Raw genomic sequence first — 24,271 nt, 5'->3', positions numbered from 1 at the left:
TAAATGAATAAAGTACTTAGAACAGTGCCTAAGCTATGTAAATCAATTATTTTATTATTCCGGGGGAGGCCCCAAGACTAGGGTCTAATACTTGGCATCATAGAATTCATCAAAACAGACAGATCTCAGAACTCAGGAGACTTACACCGGAAATACCTCTCTACATTCTTAACACAGTTACGCAGGACAGTACCAGACCTGGGGGAATGGCAAAGCTGTAAATGCTTTTAGGATTGGACAAAACTTCTGAGATGGAAGCCAAGTGTAGAGACCCTCGCTGGGTTCTGATCTGGGCAGGTGACCTAGGAAGGTGTCTGGGCCAAGGCCTAGGCAGATGTCACCAGTTCCAGTGGGGACAGGACTCAGCAGAGAAGGGGGGGATCAGTCCAGGGGGAAGGGAGCAGGGCAGAGCTGAGCGCTGGGAGAGGGCCGAGCGAGCCTCATTAGCAAGAGGAAGCTGACTTCAGAGCCCACACATCCTTGTGCCATCTCAGAAACGCTCTGAGAAAGTCAGTAAACAGGTATTTGGGGAGGCTTTTTAAAAATCCCTGTGAACACATTCTTAGCTAAGAATATAAGTTGAGAGAAAGGAGCTGCCAACTTGTGAGAGGGGCTGAGCATTATGAAGAGAGCATTACATCCCCCTCTGGGAAAGACGACTGAGGCTGCAAAGAAACTTAATGAGACTCAATATCCTGCTTCCTCTCACTGCTCCTTTGCAGGGATTGGAACACAAATCTCCAGAGGGGGGGAGGTTATTTGATGCAGGGTAAAAAGCAAGGTGGTTTGTAGCAAGTGTTTGTTAAGTTTTTCTTGGGCTTAAAAGGCCAGCAGGGGCCTTTCTTTGCAAAACAAGAAGGAAAGGGAAAATAAGTAGGAAGGGAAAAACGAAGCCTGTATGTGGAGATCCTGCAAAGTTTACTTATTCACTAATTCTCCAGAAACTACCAGAAGGGGCCCCCAGTGCTGACATGATGCCATCAGCTCTTGTAAGTGTCCCTGAAAGGGCTGGGCTAGACCATTTGCCAGGCACAGCCCCCCAGGCAGGGGAAACAGGAGCCGAGTTGGGAGAAACAGAATCTCTCCCCACCAGGTAGCTGGAAAAGAGCCGTCTTTTTCTATTTACTAGAGACTGGAAGGAATTAGTGATGGAAACTTCTCTAGGTGATTTGGGGGTGGGGATTAACATGATTCAACTGCCTCCCATGTGCCAAATATGCATAAATTATTTCTTAAGAATGGTAAGAGAAGATTCTAACCTTAGTAGAATCGATACATGACTAATTGGGAAAGAAATAAAGAGAGAGAGAGAGAGAGAGACTGAGGGAGTGGGGGAGGGAGGGGAGAAGAAAGGAAGGAAGATCTTATAGTCACACAGGGTTGAATCCCAGTCTGCCCATTGTGAACAAGCCAGTACTTCAGTTTCCTCCCCTATAAAACAAGATTGTTAGGTGAATGTGAAAGCTCCTAGCACAGAGCCTGGTACATAGTAGGTGCTCAGCAAACGGTTGCTCATTTATTAATTTGCCTAAAAAGTAGGATTGTATTTGTAGTAAGAGAATAGGATTTAGAATCTACAGACCTGAATTCGAGTTTGACTTTGCCGCTTACTAACTGCACGAATTTATACAAATCATTAGACCTCTCTGGGCTTCACATTGCTCCTTCTTGTGACTGATAAAAACAATCTGTCAAATAGATTGTCGTGAAGGCCACTTGAAATAATGTCTGCAAAATGCTTAGCACAGTGCCCTGCCTTCTGAAAGTCTCTGTAAATGGTACTTATTAGTACCAGCTGCTTGGGGAAAGGGCTTTGGGGTGGGAAGATGTAGAGAACAGTTAGCATCCCAGGCATTTAAATAGTTACATGTACAGATTCCAAATATCTCCACCTGACCTTGCATGGAAGTATAATGCCATGACTAACCTGGCAGTCACACAAGTGGAAGTCCATCCTCTAACCGAGCTTTCACTATGAATGGTGAGGGCCCCGTGAGTGGGCAAAATGCTGCAAGTCTGCACCCCAGGAATCTGCTGGGCATCTACACAGGAGCCTGCTGATCCCCCAGCTTAGGAAGAAAAAGTGCCTGGGGATTTGGGAGATCTGTTTCTACTTATGGCACCGCAACATCCGACTTGGAAAACACTCTTCACCCACCACTCATTGCAAAGGAGAATGTGTGGGCATCGCAGACCACACACCAAATTGTCTTGCTGGAAAAGAGACAGCTAAATAGTCTCACTCCACTGCAGGCTCAATGATGTCACCGAGGGAGCAGCCAGGGGAGGGAGGAGGAGGAAAGGAGGAGAAGGCAGCTGACTTTTCTGCACCATCCACAGGGACCTGCCCTGGGGGGCACTCCCCTCCTGGTTTCTTCCCCTGTTTCCTTCCTTGCACTTGGCAAGCTGGAAAGTTGGGATGCTCCAAGCTTCCGCAGACTCATCTTTCATCTTCAATGACAGTTTGAGTTTATTAAGAAATAGGTGTTGCTTCTCCCCTGCCAGGTCCGGGGGAAGGCTGAAGTTGATTAATGCTCATGGGGCAAGAAAGAAGAGGGAGGAGCCTGTGGTTCAGACATCACGCAGAGAGGAAAATGAGGTCAGATGGGCATCTGAAGGGTAGCCAGGGGGGCAAAGTCAGCCCTGCAGGAACAACTCCTGCAGACTACTCCGTTTGAAGGTCACGTGAACACAGTCAGCCCAGGAATTTCTTGGTTGATAGGGTCTCAGCTGAAGTTCATTATGTTTGCTATCAGCCTCTCTGATTGGGACAGTCTTGTGCTTTGGAAAACATCATCTGAAACAATGAGTGGTTGCCAATTTACCTTCCAATGTTTTTTTTTTTTTTTTGCATAAACTGAGTTCCAGAAGGAGCTGTCTTGGAAAGAGCTGAATAGAATTTTAACTCTCCCAAGGAATATCCACTGCAGGGTTAATTGAGGTTGATTACCTTCAGCATGGCTAAGAGAAGATCCAAGTTGATGCCTCTACTCCTCTATTTGCTATGTTTGTTGGATTTGGAAAAGTCACTGATCCCCTCTGAGCCTTGGTTTCTGTATCTATAAAGTGAAAAAAATAATGCCATTGGGAGGATGAAACAAAAACTTCCCCTTTGTCCTCGGAAATTTCATTATAAAATCAACAGACAAAAGGCAGATTAATGGGAGAAATGACATACAAATTTATTAGTGTGCACAGGGGAAAATCATAGAGTAATTACCTCCCATGCAATGAGCTACATAGGGTTACATACCCTTCTTCATGGGGGAAAGGGAGATGGGAAAGTGTGGCTGATTTTAGGGGGTGGGCAAATGATTTTTAGGGGAATTTAATAAGTTTGAAGAACATACAATGGCCTGGGACAAAGTCTGTCGGGCCCACAGACCAGACGATGGTTTATGACAAAAGTCTGTCCAGGTGTGTCGATAGACTTCAGTCTTTCTTCCTGTAATGTGAGTTCAATTAATGAAAACTCGGGGAAGGAACCAGAGGTAATTATTTTCTTCTTTGGCAGGTCTGAACTCTAGGTAAATAAGGGAACTTTGGAAAACAACTTCATCCTGTGCTTTGGTAGAGACAAAGGACAGAGACAGGAACAGGGTTGGGGAGGGGTCAGACAGACCTTGATTTCTTCACTACAGCCTGTCAAAGTGCCACATTTTGGGGTACTGGTTTCTGAGCCCAGCACCACTCATTCAATTGATATTAACAAATATTTATTGATCAATATAACTGTGTGTCAAGAATCATGTTAGGAATTCCAAGATGAATAAGATATGGTCCCTACCCTCAAGGAGCTTACAGTCCAGTCTACCTACTTGTATCAGATACTCTTATGCATCACTTCGGGTCCTATTGGCTGCACCTATCTCTTGTCTCATCTGCCACTGAAGCTTCCAGATTTATGTGGGCTCCAGCTGACTTACATAGGCACAACCTGACAGTGCTTTATCTCATGCCCTCACTGCACCACTCCTGTCTCCTGCCTCAAGGCTTTTCTGTTGACACCGAGGCATGGAAATTCTCTGGCCCCTGCTCGGTACCCACACATATGCAACCCAGAAATGTAGGGGAGTTAATGCACCATGGTGTAAAGCTTTGACTGGAAGGTAATGGAATTCATGAATAAATTCTTCCCCAGTTCTCTCCCTGGATGAATTTTGCTAAGATGCAGTTTACATAACTTCTTGGAGGACTATCCTGTGAAGTCAAGTAATCGTCCCACTTAGCAGCTGCCAGTTGGTAACACATCCTCATGGTGACTCTCCGTTCTTCCCTGCTTCTCCCTCTTGATCTCATTCTTTCTCCCTCGGATGACACTCTCGAATAAAGTAAAAGCACATAAGGCTTTCTGTCAGTCTCTGTTCTCTAGGGAACCCAGGCTAAGGCAGTTGGTAACAGGAGCAACCCTACAAAGTAAACTCTTGAGATGGGATTTTGGAGATAAATTATCCAGAGTCTAATGGCAACACGGAACTCATTGCTATTAGTGAAGAGGGCAATAATAATCTGTAGCATACAGTGGTATAAAAATACTAAACTCTTAACCCCATGTTAATTGGGGTGAAGTGTAGAATGAGCTATCGAAAGGTGTGACGGCTGTGGTACTTGAAAAATATGGGAGCATTGATAATTACACGGAGTGAGCTAGATTTTGTTAAATGCATTGGTAGCCTTCGCTAAAGAAAATGATAAGCTTAGGAAAGCTAAATGCCAACTCCAGGCACAATGTGAAAAACACGATGGCAGCTTTAAAGAGTCTCTTATCTCCTGAAGCTGCAGAACACACAGTGCTGGAAATCAAGCCCAGAATCCAATCGCAAGGGTGCTAGAACTGCCAAGAAGAATGTATGCACAACCTCCACGCTCTTAGGTTTGAGTCAAGGCTAGATAGGAAGAAAGGGATTGTGAAATCAAGAATGGGAGCATTTGGGTAAACAAGCCTGAGAATCTTGAACCTTCAGATTCCCCTGAACCCTGCAAGTTGGCAAAAGCAGTTCCGTCTCCCTTACCAGGGGAGAAATCCTCCTCTTGCCAAGGACCATGTAATGACTTTACCTGAGGCAGGAGGCTTGTGAGATAATGTCTGTTCTCTTTAAAATCTTCTGCTATCCCTCAATGCCTCCAGGAAAAAAAAAAAAAAAAAAAAAAAACATGATCAGATCTCAGCACAGCTCAAGCAAGGAAGTACATACTGGTCTGGGAAGAAATAGCTTATAGGCTGAAGGAATTGCAGAACCTTGCTGATAAGAACTGGCAGGAACCAGAGAAATGTGTAGAAATGCATCTTTGTGGGAAGAGTAGTCAAATAGAAAGATAGATATAAGACAGGAAGTAGTTTTTGACATGAGGGATCTCACCTATATTCTTGCAAGAACACCTATAGCTTGTTCTCACAAACTGTTGGGATGACTACTTGGAACTTGGACATGACAATGGGCATAGTAAATTAGGTGGAGATTTTGGAACTACTTTGGTGTAGTATTGAAGAAGAGATCACAAGGCTCAAGAAAGCAGGAATATTAGCATGGAGGCACTATATGAGACCTGAGAACCTACCACCTGGCCACGTCTTCCAGGATGGCCCAGAGGAGAGCCTCTTCACTAGGGCATTGAGGACTACTTGGATGAGGGAGGCACTAGCATCTTTGAGAAGATTAGTGGCAGCTTCCTTCCGTAAAGTTGAAATTGCTAGTGAAAGATGCTGCCATGTAACTGGGATTTCTAATATCAATGAGTTTGATAGGATTAAAGAATTGGTGAGCTTGATAGGATTAAGCTAGGGACTGATAGAGCTTGGTAAGATTAAGCTAAGACTGGTAGGGGCTGCAGTTAACTGTCAAAGACATAGTGGACATAATTACTGTAATTAGTGGCAAGGTCAGAGTCAAAAGCAACTGCTTTGAATACCTGGGTTCTGCAGCCATGGTGGTGATACGCTGGTGAATGTTTAACAACCAGCCTCTGACAAAAACCAGACAACACTTACTTGTCACATTTGCCAATTTCCATGGTGTAAATACTCCCATTTTCAAGCTACCAATATGATTTCACTAAACATTGAGTTGAGAGGAGATATGCACACTCAGTTCTTATGAACTGGTATGAATTGGCTCCAGCACATCACAAGGTGCTTCTAGAGTCATCTATGGTGTTTCTCAACTTGTGTATAAAAAAAGAAAAAGTAATTCAGCCATAAAATGGAAAATCATGGTCCCTCATTTACTTTCTTGATCTAAGGTAGTACATAGACTCAGAGCCCACTGATTGAAGAGAAGACAGGATTTCTTCTAGGAAGGACCCTGCAATGCAATTGCAAGTATATATGGTAAATATTCCTCTGCTCCTCCCCAACAGGGACATGTGGCTATTTGCCAGTATATAGTCAGGAGAATACCCTGACTTTTTAAGAACTGTTCAATATGAGTTCTGACACTGTTCAATATGAGTTCTGACCACAGGACCTGAAATGTCATCACAATCCTAAAGTTGGAGAAGGAATTTATGGAGGCCAGGTGATAAATAGAATCCTGGCCCTAGTCCATCTCACAATGGATCTATTGGGTCTACAGACACATTCTATGGTCATATCTCTTGTCTCCAAGTGTGTAATTGGGATAAACATAGCTGGCAGAGTCCTCACATTGATTCTCTGACCTGTGAAGTAAGGGTCATTATGCTAGTAATGTGGAAGCCAAGTGGAATCCTCTGAAATTCACCAACTCCTCACTTTTTGCACTGATCAAAATAGTATTCAGATGCACAGCCCAGGAGAGATCCAGAGGTTAGCACTACCATCAAAAACTCAAAAGATGTAAGAGTGATGATCTAATAATATCTTCATTTAATTTACCTGTGTGGTCCCTGCAGGAAAAAAAAAAGATGAATTAAGGCATTTCCTGCTGGACTACCATAAACTTAAGGAAGTGGTAGCCCTAATCATAATTGTTGTGCTAGCTGTGATATCTTTATTAAGACAAACTAACCAAGCCTCTGGCACTTAATATGTAGCTACTTAGCTGGTAAATGTACATTTCACAATCCCCATCAGTAAGAGAATCAAAAGCAGTTGCCTGAATAAGACAGAGGCAGCAGTATGCATTCATTTTATTTCTCCAGGGCTGTGTTAACATTCCTTCTGTCCAACACAATATAGTACACATGGAGCTTGATCATCTCTGAATTCCTCAGCTCATCATTATAGTCCACTGTTAACGACAACTTGCTAACAGAAGTGGCAAGTACTACAGATGTCCTAAGAAGACACACGCATGTTACAGGGTGAGAGATGGACCATAGGGAGATTCGGAGGCCTATCAAGAGATGAAGGTGAAGAAAACTCAGGCCAGATTCATAGATGACTCAACACAGTATACTGGTGTTAACTGAAAATGAACTGCTGCCACAATATAGACCCATTCAGCGACGGCCCGAAATGTGATGGGGAAGGGAAATCATCCCAGAGGACCCACCTAGGAGCAGTACACTTGTTCATCCATTTGAATGGAGGGAAAAGTGGCCTGAAATATCTGTCTATCTATCTATCTATCTATCTATCTAATATATCCATCCATCCATACACACACACAGACTCCTTGGCACTGGTAAATGGCATAACTGGCTAGTCTGGGGTTGAAAAGGAATAAGATTGGAAAACTGGGAGACAACAGCCTAAGGAATAGAAGTAAAGCATACAGATTTTTGTATTCAAGTTAACACCCTCCAGAGAGCATTCGCCACAGAGAAGGTGCTTCACAATCAGGTAAATTGCTGCTGTATCATGTAATTGTCTGCAAGCCTCTCTTCTACCACTTTAGTCCTAGCACAATGAGCCCATTAACAAAGTGACCATGGTGGCAGGGATAGAGGTGATGGCATTCCACTCGCCAAGGCTGAGCTATGGACTGCCACTGTGCTGATCCCTTGATATGGTACTATTCTCAAAGAGATTAGCCAGGCATTCAGTTGTGGGTCAATTACACTGGACTCTTTCCACTCTGAAGGGGCAGAAATCCATATTATAGGTCAATTCCTTCTGAATATCAGCACTGAGAGCTTAGACATGCCAAACTTACCAACATGTTAACCCATACGACATCATATAAGACCGAAAGACTTATTTTACAAGAAAGGAGATGTATCAATGTGCACATGACCCTGGGATTCATTGTACCCTTTCATCCCTACCTGGAAAAATGCTAGTCTAGTAGATTGAAGGAATAAAATGTTAAAGGCTCATCTGAAATTCTAGCTTGGGAATAATAACTAAAAGTTTGTAGCACTGTCCTCCAGAATGTGATATATGCATTGAACCAAAGGCAGCTATATAGTGTTATATGACCCAATAGCTGGATACACAGATCCAGGAACCAAGAGATGGAGGCAGGATTGGCCCTCTCACTCTCACTGTCAGTGACCCACTCTACAGCCGTAGGCTCTCCTAGATTAGAGGTCCTGTCTATCAAGTGATAGTGGAGTGTGCTTCCATTCAAGAGCACAGTAAGGGCTGCAATGAACTTGAAACTGTTAACACCACTCATTCACTTTGAGGTCCTCATGCCAATGGACCAGCAGACAAAAAATAGAATTCCTGAATTTGTGAGAATAATCAAGCCTGCTTACCATAAAGAGTTAGAGTTGCTTCTACATAATGGAGTCAGGTGGTGGGGGTGGGAGGAATATGTTGGAAATCTCTAATGCTTCTGTGACAAGTAATAATGGCAAATGGGCAGCAACTCCACAAGTTCTCACACTTCTTGGGGATGGAAGTCTGAGTCGCCCCAACTGGCAAGCAATTCAGACCAACTGAAATGTTGGCCAAGTTTAAGAGAAAACCAGATAGGATAGATGATAGTGGAGGGAGGTCATGAGTATCAATTATATTTTGGAACTATAGCTAGCAATGGGGACTAGAGCTTATTTCACTAACCTTTTTGCTTTTCATTCTTCATAGGTTACACATGGTCACTGTCTTGAAAAAACTCTGATTAATTGGACTTGTATCTCATTTCTCTGGGAAGCATTGAGGTCATTGTCTCACAAAAATGGTGGCTTCATATTGTAAAACAAGAGTCAGATATAATCAGGAGAACAAGAAGATCTGAGTAGTGCAAGGGGTGGACTGTGTCAGACACCTTTTGTGTACCACTTCGGATCTTCTTGGATCTATCTTGTCTCTTTTCTCTAGTTTCAGTCATCGCTGTGTTAACTGACCTGCTTGAGCTTTGACTGACTTCAGGAGACATAATCTTTTAGTAACTCAACGTATGCCTGTACGTAGAGCATTTTGTCTCAACAGGGGCTTCCTGTTGTTCTCAAGGCTTAGCATGCTGTAGGGTCCTGTTTGGCACCCACACATTTGATGCCCAAAAGTGTGATGGCCTCCAAGGAGACAATCTTTGAGTAATGGAAGAAGAGAATATATGGATAATTTCCCCTGTTTTCTTCCAGATGGACTATTCTGAGATGCAATTTATATAGTTTCTCAGAGAGCCACACCATGAATTTAAGCAATCAGTCACATGTCACAGCAACTAGCTCAATAATGCATACATACATTGGTGCTCTCTTTTTCCCTGCTTAGCTCTCATTTTCCTTCACCCCTGCTCCTGGGATTGTATACCCTAATAAATCAGTATTTCATAAACCTTTATCTCAGTCTTTACTTTCTGGGAAGCCCAGATGAAGATACTAATTGATAAAACTGCTGTAAGAATTGGATTTTTAAAAGTAATAGAAATCCAAGTGCTTTGCAAGTACATTATGTAAGAGCACATGATGTAACTATAAGCTTATAGTTATTGGGTCTATTTAAATTTTATGTTACAGGTAAAGTGGAATAGAAAAATCCATAGGCAGTACAACAGGTAAATACATTCTTTTGCTTCCATTCCCAGTCCATTTCTTTGCATTCTAGTCATCCTGAATTATAGAGTATTTGTCACTCTACCTACTCTCCTTAAATTTCAAGGGCTACCTCCTCCAGTAAGGTTCCTGGATTAATACAGCTCCTTCCCCAACCCTATGATGATCATCATCACCACCAACAAACACAACCCAAGACCACAGTTTTATGAAGACCCTTGTTGACTAGAACTTCATCTTGTATATTATATGTGAGTTCCCTAAGAGCAGAGTTTATGCTCACCCTTTAATGCAGCTCTAGGGTAACTACTAAGCTATGCAGCTGATTCTACCTTAGGATGGCAAGTTTTCCTAATATAGGAGACTGATTTGCACAAACCATTCTGTACTCTCTCACTTGAGTCCACTCTGACCAATAACCTAAGTGTGATCATAGGGAGGCAGTATAGTGTGGGTGATAGTACTGGAAAGATGGGGCTTTGTAGTAAGAAAACTTGCATTCATGTCCTGGATCTACCACTAAAAGACTGCATGATTCTGAGCTTTAGTGTCTATGATGGTTAATGTTACGTATCGGCTTGACTGGGCCACAGGGTGTCCAGGTATTTAATTAAACATTATTCTGAGCATGTCTGTGAGGGTGTTTCTGGATGAGAGTAACACCTGAATTGGTAGACTGAGGAAAAAGATTGCCCTCCTCAAAATGAGTGAGTCTATTCAATCCGTTGAAGGCCTGAATAGAACAAACTGCTGAGTAAGAGAGAATTTACTTTCTCTACCTATCTCTGAGTGGGGCCAATAATTGTCTCTTGTCTTCAGACCAGAACTTACATCGTTAGCTCTCCTGGTTTTCAAGTCAGATTTGGACTGGACCACACCATCAGTTCTTCTGGGTCTCCAGCTTGCCAACTGCAGATTCTAGACTTTTCAGCCTCCATAACTGTGTGAGCCAATTCCTTATAATAAATCTCTCTCTCTTTCTTTCTCCATATAAATGTGTGTGTATAGAACCAGTAAACAGAACCAATAGGAGAGAGAGATGTATAAAATATCTATATAATATTTAGATATAATCTATAATATATAGATATCTCTTGTTATGTGTATATATCATCTATATATAATATATCATATATGTAATATATAATTATGTAATATAATGTACTTATAAACTATATTTTATATAATATAATACATTTGTATATAATATTATATTGTAATATATATTATATATTATATATCATAAGTAATGTATAATATTATGTATCTCCAAAAGGAGATATATGTGTATATAATATATGTCTCCTATTGGAGATTTGTATATAATATATATCTCCTATTGGAGATACGTATATAATATATAAAATATTATACTATGCATACTATAGAATATATAGTGTTATCTAATATATTATATGTAACATAATATATAATAAACACATATATACATATATTATTTAATATGTACAGGCACACCTCAGAGATATTGTGGGTTTTGTTCCAGACCACCACAATAAAGTGAATATTGCAATAAAATGAGTCATATGAATGTTTTGGTTTTCCAGGGCATATAAAAGTTATGTTTACACTATATTGTAGTCATATTAAGTATGCAATAGAATTATGTCTAAAAAATACATACCTTAATTTAAAAATATGTATTATTTTTATCTTTATTGCTAAAAAATACTAACGATCATCTGAGCCTTCAGTGAGTCATAATCTTTTTTGCTGGTGGAGGAGCCTGCCTCAGTGTTGATGCTGCTGACTGATCAGGGTGGTGGTTGCTGAAGAGTGGGATGGCTGTGGTAATTTCTTAAGATAAGACAACAATGGAGTTTGACTCTTCCTTTCACAAAAGATTTCTCTCTAGCGTGTGATGCTGTTTGATAGCATTTTAGCTATCGAACTCTGAAAATTGGAGTTAATCCTCTCAAAACCTACCATTACTTTATTAACTAAGTTTGTGTAATATTCTAAATCCTTTGTAGTCATTTCAACAATGTTCATGGTATCTTCACCAGGAGTAGATTCCATCTAAAGAAACCACTTTCTTTTATTTTTTTTATTTATTTTTTTTTTATTTCAGCTTATTATGGTGGTACAAAAGTTCAGGTTATATATATTGCCCATGTCCCGCCCATCCCACCGAGTCAGAACTTCAAGCGTGTCCATTCCCCAGAGAGTGCGCATTGCACTCATCATGTAGTTACACCCCACTTTTTTCGTTCATTCCTAAGAAGCAACTCCTCATCCATTTGAGTTTGATCATGAGATCGCAGCAAATCAGTCCCATCTTCAGGCTTCACTTCTAACTTTAGTTCTCCTGCTATTTCCACCACATCTGCATTTGCTTCCCTCACTGAAGTCTTGAACCTCTCAAAGTCATCTACAAGGGTTGGAATCAACTTCTTCCAAACTCCTGTTAATGTTGATATTTCAACCTCCTCTTATGAATCACAAATGTTCTTAATGGCATCTAGAATGGTGAAGAAGGTCCAGAAGGTTTTCAATTTACTTTACCCAGAGCCACTGGAGGAATCACTATCTATGGCAGCTATAGCTTTATGAAATGTATTTCTTAAATAATAAGATTTGAAAGTCAAAATGACTTCTTGATCCACTGGCTGCAAAATGGGTGTTGTGTTAGCAGGCCTGAAAACAGCATTGATCTCCTTGTGGATCTCCACCAGAGCTCTTAGTTGTCTAGATACATTGTCAATGAGCAGTAAAATTTTGAATGGAATCTTTTTTTCTGTGCAGTAGATCTCAACAGTAGGCTTAAAATATTCAGTAAACCATGCTGTATACAGATGTGTCACCATCCAGCCTTCATTGTTCCATTTATAGAGCATAGGCAGAGTAGATTTGGTGTAAATCTTAAGAGCCCTAGGAATTTGAATGGTAAATGAGCATTGGCTTCAACTTCAAGTCACCAGCTGCATTAGCCCCTAACAAAAGAGTCAGCCTGTCCTTTGAAGCCTTGAAGCCAGGCATTGACTTCTCTTCTCTAGCTACCAGAATCCTAGATGGCATCTTCTTCCCATAGAAGGCTGTTTTGTCTACATTGAAAATCTGTTGTTTGGTACCCCACCTTCATCAATGATCTTAGCTACATCTTCTAGAACACTTGCTGTAGCTCCTCCATCAGTACTTGCAGCTTCACCTTGCACTCTTACATTATGGAGACAGCTTCTTTCCTTACACCTCATGAACCAACCTCTGTTAGTGTCCAGCTTTTCTATGACAGCTTCCTCACCTCTCTCAGCCTTCATAGACTTGAGGAAGAGTGAGAACTTTGCTCTGGATCAGGCTTTGGCTTAAGGGAATGTTGTGGCTGGTTTGATCTTCTATTCAGGCCACTAAAATTTTCTTCATATCAGCAAAAAGGCTGTTTCACTTTCTTATCATTCATATATTCACTGGAGTTGCTTTTAATTTTCTTCATGAACTTTTCCTTTGCATTCACTACTTGGCTAACTGGTGCAAGAGGACTAGCTTTTGATCCGTCTTGGCTTTTGACATGCTTTCCTCACTAAGTTTAATTATTTCTAGCTTTTGACTTAAAGTGGGAGGCGGGTGACTTTTCCTTTCACTTGAACAATTAGAGGCCATTGTAGGATTATTAAGTGGTTTAATTTCAATATCGTTGTGTCTCAAAGAACAGGGAAGCCTAAGGGGAAGGAGAGAGACAGGGGAACAGCTGGTCAGTGGAGCAGTCAGAGCACACACAGCATTTATTGATTAAATTCACTGTCCTCTATGGGTGTGGTTTGTGGTACCCCAAAACAATTACAATTGTAATATTAAAGATCACTGATCAGAGATTACCATAACAGATATATTTAATAATAATAATCATAAAAAGCTTGAAATATAATAATCATAACCAAAATGTGACACAGAGACATGAAGTGAGCACATGCTGTTGGAGAAATGGCACTGATTCAGACTTGCTCAACGCAGGCTTGCCACAAACCTTCAATTTGTAAAACATGCAATATCTGTGAAGCGCAATGAAGCAAAGTATAGTAAAATTATATATGCCTGTATATAATATATGTATATGTTATATATAAACCCTGTTGGTTCTGTTTCTTTGAAGAACCCAGACTAATAGAGTTTGTGTATCCAATGGGCAGACACCCATACAGAAGTATCCCCCAAGTAGTGTTGTGAGGCATATGTAAAGAAGCATATTGAAAGCAGATTTTTAAACTGCAAAAGGTTCATATACCTATTAATTTGAGTTATCACAGCTCTCCAAGCAGGGGGAGAGAGAAAAAAAGAATGGGCCTCTTTTACTTGAAGAAGGAATTATTTTGCAATTCACAAAGCACAATAGGGACCTTTTCTGACATTTGACTTTGGGGCCAAGAGATTTGCCCTAAGCAGCTGGGATCAGCAGAAGTGAGAGGAATGTAGCAAGCAAATCTTTGGTCTAATATTTCATTTTAACCAAAAATAACTTATATTTGTAAAGCATGTTAGCATTTACAAAGTACATTTCAAAAAGTGCATCTCATTTTATCCTCCCAACTCTGTGAGGCAAGTATAATTTCCCCCATTTTACAGATAAAGAAACTGAGTATAAAATATTTTAGAATCTGTCTGGTCTGAGGTCTCACAGCATGAGAATAGTGGGTCTGGAACTCAGCCAGCATCTCTTGGACCTGATTGTATGCTTTTCTCTCTAAGATTTGCTAACTAAACTTGGCCTGATCCATCTTGTGCCTTTTTTTCCTTTTGCATCCTGGCCCCAGCTGTAGATCCCATATACTCCTGACCTTTTGGGGAAACAGTCAGGTTGAGAGGAAAAAGTAATTCTCAAGTTTTTCTTAAGATCCTAGTGCATAGTTTAAGAGCTACCCAACACCTTGGAGAAAACAACAACAACCAGACAAATAAACATCACATTTGGTGTTTGTTGCATTGCCTATTGGCTAATGCTATGATCCTGTCTTTCAGAAAGAACACCAACCCAAAGAAACCAGTCAAAGTTCAAAGTCTCCAGACACTTAATAGGCTGCTCATACGCCAGGGATTTAGGTAAACATACCCACTCCATCCCCATCCCAGTCACTGGGACGCTTGTTCAGGTACAAATGTTGTGAACTACAAGCATGTAACTTTCTGCAATGCTTCCTTCTTTGGGCACTGACTGGGGTCTTCAAGGTTGTATGAGAAACGAGTAGTCCAATTTGGAAATCATCTATCAGGGAAAAAAAAAGAGAAACAGCATATGGAAAATGGAGTGAAATTCCTTTAGTGAGACTCTTTGGAGGGAGATGGGTAATTTACCAAATGCCGGATGTTTTTTTGCAGCTGGCTGGTTCAGGGGAACAGCATGGAGTAATTGAGGCTGAATTACAGAGACTTTGATTATGAGTTTAGGTTTTCTGTAAGGCCACCTGGCTGACACAAAGGCACTTGCATCTTCTACAGTGGAAGTCAGGGTAGTTCACGTTGGCTCAGATTTGCAAATGACTCTTCTCTTTCATTAGTAGCCCCAGGATGGAATAGAATTGGTGGTGAGATTTTAATGAAGTTAAGTGATTAGAATCTTTCTATGGGGCCATTGATAGTGCCAATAAACATTATCCCCCTTCATCAGACCAAAAGAAGGGCAACGAGTTCCTTTAGGGGTCATTCATCCATCCCCTTGACTGTCCTTGTAGATCTTCCTGAAGATCTGCAGGAACAGAAGCAATGATAAATATTTAGAGCTAGAGCTATTTTCCTTCCCTCCTTTGACCCATTGAGGGTCAAAGCTGTAAAGCATGAGACCAGGAGAGGGTTGTCTAGCATGTGACTTAAGAGCCCAAGACAAAGTGACAATCAATATAGCAGCAAGAATGCTGTCACTTAAAGGGTCACAGCAACCTGATCTGACTGCTGTTACCTCTCTCTTGCACTGATATTCAACAGGGCACTGCTGGAAATCTCTTCTTGCCCTGGCAGCAAGTAATTGAGTGAGTCACTGACTCTGAAACTCTAGAACAAGAAGCACAGAGTTGCTATAGACATTGTACTCCTGGCCATTAAGGTCTCCTCCACCCCCCACCGCCACATCTCCAGCTTTTGTTTTCCATGCTTCTAATTGTCCTTTTTAAAATAAAGAAATGATTGGTTTTGTTTTTTGAGAGCCTATTAACAGCTGATCATTAAAAACATGTATTTATGCATACTTTATGTCAACTAATCCTCAAGAAATTGCAGGGAAGTAGTGTTATTTCCATTTTACAGATAAGGAAACTGAGACACATGGAGGTTAAGAAACTGGTCCAAGTTCATACACATAGTAAGTGTAATGGAGCCTGAACCTGACCCCACATCTGATCAACTCTATACATTGTTCCTTATCCTGAACTACATTAACTTCTTTGTGTCTGTAATACTCTCCAAACACTGGCTCTGGTGTAGACACAGCTTCTGGAGGTCATTGTATGTTAAATTTCGATTCATATAATACCTGTGCAAATAGGTTTCTAAGAGATACCATAGTATGGTGATTGCTCAGCAGGAGGGTTTGTGTTAGATGTCCCAGGTTTAAAAATTATTTTTTAACTCAGTAGGTATATAACCTTGGGCAGATGATATTTCCTCTCTGGGTCATAATTTCTTTATCTGTAGAGTGAGGTTAGTAATAATTTCTATCTCATAGGATTATTGTGAGGAACAAATTATACAATACATGTAAACACCTTGCAAAATCTGGCACATAATAAGTATTTCATAAATGGGGGTGGTGATGACAGAGATGAGGAGGAGGAGGAAGAGGAGAAGGAAGGTGGGTCATGGGGTGGATCTAACAAAAAACAGGTCAGGGGAAGAGAAAGAAGGGTATCTAGAGATGGTCCTTTTGTCTCCCAGAAGGGAGAGGCTCTTGGAGGGAAGGAGGTGATTGCTTAGTGTATTAGTCAGAGTTCTTCAGAGAATCAGAGCCATAGAATGGGAAACGAGAGAGAGACAGAGAGAGAGAGAGAGAGAGAGAGAGAAGGTGTAAGAGGGTATGTGTGTGTGTGTGGTGGGGAGATATAATATTTTAAGAAATTGGCTCATGCAATTGTGAAGGCTGGAAAATCCAAAACTCTGCAGGGTAGACCAGCAGGCTGGAGGCCCAGGGAAGAGTTGATATTGCATGTCAAGGATAAAGGCAGTCTGCTTACAGAATTCCCTCTTCCTTGGGGAAGGTCATTCTTTTATCTCTTAAGGCCTTCTTTGACTAACAGGATGAGGCCCACACACATTATGGATTACCCATGTAATCTGCTTTGCTCAAAGTCTACTGATTTAAATCTAATTCCATCTAAAAACTACCTTCACAGAAACATCTAGACTAGTGCTTGACCAAATATCTGGGTATTGTGGCCTAGTCAAGTTGACACATAAAATTAACCATCACACCCAGCATGGGCTTCCCAAATTAAATGTACTTGTCCAGTCAGAGCCTCCAGGGCAAGGATCCAGTCTTCCCATCTAAACAGAAGTGAATACATAATCCCAGCAACCTGTCTTTAGCATAGTCAGGTGCAGAAAGGAGGCAAATGTGCACAGGTTGGTTTTAATGGCCCAGTGACTGGCACTTTCATCCCTCCTTCCCTGCCTTTTCTCTCTGCAGCGCTTTAACAATGTCACTAAGCAAACGAAGGAACCAAAGCAAGAGATGGTGGTGGGCAGTTAAGTTACAAGCTGGAAGACTTGCTACAAATACTTTGGTCAACCGGTCACTGAGTGATAAAAGAGAGACGGGCCCTCCCTGTCTTGCCCCCCAATCTCCATTTGCCCCAAAAGGAATGATCTGGAGTATATGGGCAGCGGCCTCCTGGGGAAACTCCAGCATTATCCCGGGGGATGCCAAGCCCTCCTAATCAGAGGATACAGTGCGAGGATACAAAGAAACCTTGACAGGTTGAAATGATGGTCTACCTCTAACAAAATGCACCTTAGCAGAAATAAATGTACAATCGTTTATTTAGGTCAAAACCAAAATAACATCAAATAAAACACCTACTAGGAAGGATTCAAGGAGACCTTCCAGTTTAAAATTGCACCTGGCTAACATTCCCCAGTGAAGCCTTTATCAACTTTTCTACTAAAAGACTCATAGAAACATAGATAAAGATGAAAACTCACAACACTGAAACTAAAACGGATGGATAACTTAATGACAGAATCTGGAGGGAGTCTCTGCTTTCAAAGAGGCAAGCAGAATTAGAATTAACAAAACCTTCCCAGGTCTGACCTTATACCACACGGAGGTTTTGCCTCCCCGTGGCAAAGCCTGCTAATGCTCACCAACATCTGTGCTTTCTTTCCTCTGCTTCCTGGCCCTGCAGAGAGGCTGCATCTTACAGCCTCTCTCACAGCTGGATGTAGCCATAGGCTTGAGTTCTGGTCAAAAAATATAAGCGCAAGTGATGTGGGCCACCCCCAGGGATGGCCCATAAAAATCTCCTCCACACTCTTTCTCCATCCTCAGACTGAATGGAGATGGTCCCAAAGATGTAGAGGATGGTGGAGGAACAGATGGGAGAAGCCCAGGTCGCTCTATGAGTAGGTGGTCCAGGGCCTAGACCCTGGCCCACTCCCCAACACCAACACACATTGTCCTGCACTGAGAGTCAGAAATACTCTTTGACTATGTGAAAACACTGGGATTTTGGAGTTATTTGTTATAGAATATAGTCTGCCCTGATATACTTACAAGATAAAGGTGACCTAAAAAGTTTGCAAGACATGTTATGTCTGTCATTCTGTGGCTCCCAATAGACTGTTAGTACACATAAGAAAAGAGTAGCTGGAGTGAGCAACAGGAAACACCTTGGGAGCTGTACATACTGCTAATTGTAATTTTGCATTTATTCATTCATTTAACAAATATTTATTATGTACCCACCATGTGCCAGGTTCTGTGCTAAGTATTGGGAATTCAGAAGTAAACAAAATAGACAAGGACCCTGCCTTTGTATAATTGACAGTCTCGTGGAACATGCCAAATGTGAAACAAATAACTACTGGGATGAACGTTAGGAATATTAGGAGCCAGGGAATGGCAGATATATCAGGTCTTGCAAACTTTTTGTGTCATTGCCATATCCAAATAATGTATGCAATTATTTTTGTTACTCTGCTTTTATACCTCTGAAAATGATATACAACTGGAGCCAGAAAAAAATTTCCAGAAATTATCTGACGTCTTTAATAGAGTACAAAAATATAATGCCTCCAAGTAATATGAACAAAACTTAGGACACGATGAAATTAAAATAGCATGAATACAAGAGAGATGGTATATGGAAGAATTGGAAGGAAAGTGTGTGCGCGCACGCGTGTGTGTGTGTGTGTGTGTGTGTGTGTGTATGAATCATTAGAGTCCACTTTGGAGGTAGTAAAAAGGAGAACCTTTATTGTGGAAAGCGGAATCATAATTTGAAAGATAAATTTCAGAAACCCTCCCAGAATTTAGAGGTAAAGGATGAAGAGATAAAAGTGAGGGAGGGAAAAAGAAGATAATAGGCATTTTGGAATGAATTAGGAAGGGGCAAAGATTAAGAGATTGTTAGAATTAATGATCTTAAATAGGATTCACCCAAAGATAATGTTTTACTGTTGACTTAAAATACTCAGTGAAATACAAAAAGTATAAGACTAAAAAAACTAAAAAGTGCTTTATAAAAGTTTAGGAGAATTCAATATGGGTCCTCTGCTTTCAAACAATGGGGATGTGCTGGGCATGGTGGCTCATGCTTGTAATCCTAGCACTCTGGGAGGCCGAGGCGAGAGGATCGCTCAAGGTCAGGAGTTTGAGACCAGCCTGATCAAGAGTGAGACCCCATCTCTACTAAAAATAGAAAGAAATGAGTTGGACAGCTAAAAATATATATAGAAAAAAAATTAGCAGGGCATGGTGGCACATGCCTGTAGTCCCAGCTACTCAGGAAGCTGAGGCAGAAGGATTGCTTAAGCCCAGGAGTTTGAGGTTGCTGTGAGCTAGGCTGATGCCACGGCACTCTAGCCCAGGCAACAAAGGGAGACTCTGTCTCAAAAAAAAAAAAAAAAAAAAAAGACAAACAATGGTGATGATAAGAATCAAAGACCAAAAAAAGTCCAAATACCAAAAGATGAAAAAGAAGCCATAACAGCAAATGCACATGTGCTAGGTATTTGTTTTTCCCGGCTGCTCAGCGTCTGGCAGGTCTCCGACTCACAGGACTGAAGCTGAGGGTACAGATCATCATTTTCCTGGCATCTGGGCCCAGGCTTCAATCTCAGCTCAGCCAGTCAGGTGCCCCAGCCTGGGGCTTTGAAAGCTGAGGGAGTGGCACAAAGTGTAAGTACAGTCAGAGATTATTTGGGGGTGGCTGCTATGAGGTCGAGAGTCCAGCTCTACGGCAAAGGTAACAAGAAACAGTGGAGTGCAGGCATTGCGCCAGCAAGGGGCCAGCTGCAGTGTCCCGCCATGTTCTATGGCATGATCTGTGCTCTGTCTTGCCTTCCATCGTTCCTGCTCATTCTCACAGACAGCTTTTCTCTTTCCAGACATCCTTCCAATACTTTCTTTTTCTGCTTATGTTAGATAGATTCTGTTTCTTGAGGTGTGCAAACAAGAACCCAACTGCTATAGCATAAAACAAGATGATAGCAGTAAAAACAAATGTATCAGTTATAACAATAAAAATAAATGGATCAAAAATTCCTTTCAAAAGACAAAAAAAGTCTCAAGTTGAGTTTAAAATTGTTAATGAATTATTATAAGAGAGACATCTAAAACAAAATATCTCAGAAAGATGAAAAGTAAAAGGGTTGGTAAGGATACATCAGGTTAATGCAAATAAAAGAAAGCAAGGGCAGAATGGTAACACAAGTTAAAGTCAAATTTAAGAAAAGAGATTGAATGAAATGCAAAGGTTAATTCTACCTTTTTATTTATTTTTAATCACATAAATTATTATGAGACTGGATCATTATAAAAATTAAGTCAATACAGAAATATGTGAAAACATGTGAAGGTGCTTCCTTCTATTCTTCAACTAGTACCCCATTGCTAAAAGGTAATCTCTACTGAGTATTTAGTGTGTATATTTCTAAACCTTTATGCATGTATATGCTCACATATTCACATATTCACATGCAAATAGATGACTTTGGGGATTTTGTTAAATCATAGTTGTGGCCATGTGATGTGTCACAGTTGTGGCAGTTGAGGTACATTTCTGAGAGCTGGTGACAGCCTTAGCACCTTCAGGCCAAACTCAGTGCTTGAGCCAAGGTCATGCTCTCCCTGGGCAGCAGCCAGCTAATCACTGAGCAGAGGGCCTCCTAGGGTCTGGCCATTTCTGCCCAGAGCAGGACTCTTCTATGAGCAATCTTTGTACCAGATCTCCCTGTGGCACTGGCTGAGGCTTTCCCGGAGCTGCAGCACAACCCCAGGCTCTTCCTGCCCAAGCTCCCGTCCTTCCTCCTCTTCTTCCTCGGTGTCACATCTGCATCAGGATTCGAAGGCTTTTCCTGCCTACTCCAGATACGTCTCCCATTTATCTTTCATGAGCATACCTCCAATTAATCTTTTGCATGTCTAACCCCATTTTGGCATGAAAATGACACAAGTGATAGTGGAAGTGATCCAAGAAAACAAGGACTGAGATGGGGTTTTAAGATCGGATCACTCACTGCTCAGCAGATAGAGAGGACCCTACTGAGTGGCACAAGACAATGGTCCAATTGTTAAAATTTTCACCATTGGTGACTTGGAAAAACATCCCAGGGGAGGGGAACATCCTGGCATTTTGAAGAGTTATGGGGGAACAAGGCACACAGGGTCAACAGGATTGGCTGGTTATTACAGAGTTGCATTGATGTCTTACAGAAACACATGAGCAATTGAGTGTGGTTAACAGTTAAAAACTAAGTTTGAGAAACAGGGGCTTCTTTGATAAATGTCCTTGTCTCCTGTAGTGGAAGCATAGATACAACTCAAGATCTCATTGTTAGGGTCATGAAGCTTCAGATGTGATTTAAGGGCTCAGCCAAGGCAGTTCTGAATGCTGAGGTCAGGGCCCATACTGGGAAAACTTGAGACCCCAAAAAGTGGTTTGGGCCCTTTGAGTCGAGACTTTAGAGGACTGTGTCTCTGCAGACTGCCCTGAACCTCAGAGGCTGCGAAAAGGCATGCACTTTCCTATCAAGAGCTGGAACTTCCCCCATATGGGAAGATACTGCAGAGGCCTCTCTCATACAAGGCAGAAGCGCCACCCTGCAGGAAATGTCTCTACCCCTCCTGGCTGCCATTCTGATAACTAGGGGTAAATCCCAGCATAACCAGCTAGAGAAGTGCTGGACCTGATAAGGGAGGAAAGAGCCTACACTCCAAGGGAGCCAAAGGAGTAGCCATGAGATTGGACTTTTGGGGCTCATGCCCAAGGGCACATAAGACTGGATAGACAAGGGCTCATGGACCTGGGGTACTCTTGGGAAATGAGATTCAGCGCCCTGTTAAGGAGTCCAGGAAACGGGACAAACTACCTACTACAGTGGCTCCTAGAAGCCTAGAGAAAGCGATGGCCCATCTTGAGTAAAGTTGAAATTGCTGTGGTAGCAGATAGCAGGTATGTGGACACAAGACAAAATGCAAGGTGTCTGCATTGCAGCCACACTGAGAGTGGTGAGTGAAAACCTCAGTGAGCTGTGGGTGGTCTGCCTGGTGAAGCACTTCACATGGCAGGAAAAGCAGCCTGAGGTGAGAATATACACAGATACCTGGGCAGCGGCAAATGGCCTGGCCGGTAGTCAAAGGCCAAGCAAGGAAAAATCTAAGATGGTTGAAGACAGGAAGATCTGGGGTAGAGGCATGTGGATGGACATATGGAAGTGGACACACTGAAGATTTTTGTGTCACTTGTAAGTATCCACCAGAAAGCATCCACTAGACAAGAGGCCATGGGCTATAACCATGGGATTCACTAGTTGTGTTACACACTGCAGGCCTGATAGAATGTTGGAATGATCTGCTGAAGGCATAGCTGAAGTTTATAAACAATATTCTTTAAGATTCAAGTATGCACTTGGGCTTAGACCACTGTTGCAGGAGGCTTAGGGATCCTTGTACACATGCTTGAGTCATTCATTCACCAACGTTTAACCTCAGGATAGAAGATCTGACAAAGCAGGACTTCTTTCTCCATGGCATGTGCTGATATAAGAGGTGGAGGCAGCCGAAGTGGAAAACACTGGATTTTTTCCTTGGAACTGGACCGTGACCAGAGGTTCCTGCCATGAGCATAACCTACGGTCTTTTCCCCGACCCTTCCCTTCGTTTTTGAAGATAAAGCAGAAAATAATCTCCTCTGAAGACACCTGGTAATTCCAAAACCCAAAAACACATGCTCCAATGCACTGTGCTTTCAGATATTCTGGGTCTAGTTCAGCTGGCGGATGAGCTGATTGATGCATTCACCCCGATAGCCAGGGGAGCCCATCTTCATGAGGAAGCCCACTTTATTCTTGGTAGCATGACGGGCCACTGAGAGTTGGAAAGGACGCAAGAACCATGAGATCTGGAAATGCTTCCCTGGGAAGGCAATTCCATGAATGAGGTCTTCCTGGCAAATGACACCAAACCTCCCCAGGTGCTCTTCAATCACTGTGTTATCTGTCAGAGGGATGGTCTTATTCTTGACTTTGGCTTGTCCACGTTTCAAGATGGGTTCCCAGACAAAATTCAGATTTGGAAATCCCCAGGTCACATAAGTTTCTACTATATGCAGCATCTTTAAGCTCTGAGGGGAGACTCTAACAAAGACACCACTGAAAATTTTCTTTAGACGAAGTCTTGTGATGGTCTTTTGCACCAGTGAACTCGCCCCATTAATCCTTTGGATGTGTACAACAAAGGCCAAGGAATGTTTATCTAGCAATTCCAAGGCATGAGGTTTCACTTCTAGTCATCTAGTCATTGCTGCCACCAGGAATCATGTAGAAATGATTCCAGTCACTTAAACCTGGGCCCTTTTCCTTCTCTCTGCTCTTTCTTTGCCAAAAGTGCCTGCTTTGCCTGGGTGACTTTGAGGGCTTGGTAAGCCTTCCTCATTTTCAGAAGATTTTCTGGAACCAAAGGGATTTTTTTCCTTTCCTCTTGCTCTGCCATCTTTCTAGCATTGCAGCTACTGATCATGTGCTTAAGGCTTTGCTCTTATAAACAGTGTTGCAATAAACATATTTTCTCTATATACATGTTCAAGTTTTTTTTGAAGGACATACACCTAGAATTCAAATTATTGAATCAAAGGATGTGCACATTTTAAAAATTTAGATATATAACAGCCAAATTGACTTCCTCCCAGAAAGCTGTACTAATTTATACTCCTAGATAATTTTTACTGGCAAAAAATTATTGACAATGAAGATA

The 24,271-nt window shown here is 41.7% G+C and overlaps 1 pseudogene; it reads right to left on the bottom strand.

Moving 5' to 3' along the window:
• Nucleotides 1-23,282: 23,282 nt before the first annotated feature.
• Nucleotides 23,283-24,037, bottom strand: LOC138390130 (ribosomal protein uL30-like; annotated as a pseudogene).
• Between the last annotated feature and the right edge of the window lie 234 nt (nucleotides 24,038-24,271).

This window comes from Eulemur rufifrons, chromosome 8 (genome assembly GCF_041146395.1).
Source record: "Eulemur rufifrons isolate Redbay chromosome 8, OSU_ERuf_1, whole genome shotgun sequence".
Classification (NCBI taxonomy): domain Eukaryota; kingdom Metazoa; phylum Chordata; class Mammalia; order Primates; family Lemuridae; genus Eulemur; species Eulemur rufifrons.
The sequence above is the reverse complement of the archived record's forward strand: the minus strand, read 5'-3'. Positions and strand labels throughout refer to the sequence as shown.